The sequence below is a fragment of the Penaeus japonicus genome, unplaced genomic scaffold, assembly GCF_977035675.1.
Source record: "Penaeus japonicus unplaced genomic scaffold, GWHDUDI00000001_assembly GWHDUDI00000009, whole genome shotgun sequence".
NCBI classification, from domain to species: domain Eukaryota; kingdom Metazoa; phylum Arthropoda; class Malacostraca; order Decapoda; family Penaeidae; genus Penaeus; species Penaeus japonicus.
Window position 1 is genome coordinate 4,234,649 of NW_028234411.1, and position 2,363 is coordinate 4,237,011.

Here is a 2,363-nt window from a genome sequence, read left to right on the forward strand (position 1 = left end):
AAACAGGCGCAGACACAGACAACGTGGCCGAAAAACCTTGACATACAGGCCCCAAACATACCACTGACAACACCCAGAAATATTTGGCTCAGAAAAGGTACCACGGCACCCACAGCCATCTGGTACAAGAGTCACATGCTGTTTACAAAACCACAACCATTGTTCTACTTTAGCCCCCCCCCCTTACCCCCTACCCCCACCTCCCTCCAGGAGAACACAACATAATTTGTTTGTCGTTATCGAAGATTATCCTAAAAGAACAGGTCACAAATATGGCAAATAAACATTACTCTTGCACTAGAAGGACCCTGCTGGTTCCATCTACCAGTCATGCTTACACCCTGGCAGGACACATTTCACCACATAAAATACATCAAAACTAGGTTGCATTTCCAGACATAGGAGTCACATGCTTTTCAATATTGAAAAAAAAACAATACACCCAAAACCACTGTACAGCAAATCAACCATACGCACACACACACACACCTAATAACACTTTCCTCATAACCACCAATCATATCCAAAAAAAAAAAAAGGATTTATATTCACACACACACACCAGCGACACATCCCTCCCAAAATTTTTAAAGAGAGATAAGAACGAGCAGACGAACACTATTGCATAACCTCGTGCAATAGTGCAACACCACGCCAAACCCCCCATGAGAGGATTAAAAAAAAAGAAAGAGAAAGAAGAAAGAAGAGAGAACCGCATCGATAATAATGCTATTCCCTGCAACATCAATCTCAATCCTCCATTTAAAAGGCTGAAAGACACGCAGAAGAGAGGCATTCGATTCTCTCCGCCGGCATTGCACATACTATGATATTCAAGAAATAGAGAGAAAAAGAAAGAAAGAAGAGAGAATAAACAAGCTCTAGAAGAAATAAACGAAAACAGAAGAGAGAGAGAGAGAGAGAAGACAAAAAGAGAAAGAAAAAAAAACGAAGGATTACACACATCACTTCCTACTCGTCCCTATAAAAACTCGGGAAAATCTTTCGCATAAACCTCGGCTTCCACCGGCGTTCTTCCATTCCAAAATAACACAGACACACGACTCAAATCACGCTTCGAAACCCCAAAGGAAGGAGACCAAAGCGAGAAAGCCCAGAAAGGGAATAAGAGAGAAAGAACAATATATATTCGCCTTCCTCCTCCTCCTCCTCCAGCGACCATAACAAAGAATTCAAACTCGGAATTCCACGCCTTTCTGAGACGACTCTTGCTTGTCTGTCGGTCAATCAACCTTCGACACTCACCCTCTGTACACCATTATCCTTCAGTCAACTTTTAGAATTCCATTAATGAGGATAATTAATTTTTCCTAGCGAGCGCAGCAACGCACTTTCTCACTCACACAACGCGAACAGTTGACTGACGACAACAGCTGGCCGTCCTACTACCCCGTATCGCGGAGTCTTTTAAAAAGGTGTGAAAATTGGGCATTTAGCGCAGGTTCTCTGTGTTGATGCTTTATTATCTCTATTTAGGTTCATATAAAATATTTAGGATCGTTTGATTGGTAGGTTTTTACGGAGGAATTCACGGATAGTAATATTATTGGAACGAGTTTTAAGGAGGAATATTCAGTCGTCTCAGATTCTTGATCTACCAATGTCAGTAATTTTCCTATAATTCGAGAAGGTGCCCATAGCTGCACAAGTTTGTGTATTTGGCACACTTGATAGTAAACAAATGGATAAGTAAGGGAAAGGCACACGATCAAGAAAATCAGATCTTTTAAAGGTGCAGCATTATTTGCAATGATAAATTGCCTGCTTAAAATGATGAAATTTCAATTTACACCATATCTGACATTAATTTTCTTTTCTAATAATTATAATGAATAAAAAACAAAAGGTAGTTTCATGTTATCAAATTGCTAAAACGATTGACAATGGGATTCTAATACCACTGAATAATATATATTCCCATTTTCTCGCCATATTTATAGTTTTCTTTTTAAAAAATAAGGATAACTAAACAAAATTTACTTAGTTCTTCAAGACTATGGTTATCATTATTTCTCTAAATAAACATCACTCCTACCTATCTGTCTGTTCGCTTATACAATGTGCATACAGACATATATAAACCCTACATACATACATATGTACAAAGATAAATCTAGTTCATACTAGAAATATATGTTTATATTTACTAAGGAAGTCAGAAATACCAAGAAATTTAAACGTTAGCCGTAACACTAAGCAACATGATTTCCTGAACCTCTAATTTCCAAGAGAAAGACAAGGATGAAGGGATTATTTTTGCGTCTGGTATCTGGTATCACTCCGACGAAGTTTCAACAATTGCACCATCGAACTACAGGTTCTTTTGAAAATGTTGCATTGGT

At 38.4% G+C, this 2,363-nt stretch overlaps 1 protein-coding gene across 17 annotated transcripts in view; it reads right to left on the reverse strand.

Annotated features, from left to right (window-relative positions):
• The window catches only part of Ufd4 (ubiquitin fusion-degradation 4-like), a 140,684-nt gene extending 139,289 nt beyond the window's left edge, over nt 1–1,395 (reverse strand). For all 17 annotated transcript variants that reach the window (XM_086539563.1, XM_086539543.1, XM_086539544.1 and 14 more), the window contains exon 1: nt 1,267–1,395. The gene's annotated coding sequence lies outside the window, so the exon portion shown is untranslated. The remainder of the gene's footprint in view (nt 1–1,266) is intronic.
• Between the last annotated feature and the right edge of the window lie 968 nt (nt 1,396–2,363).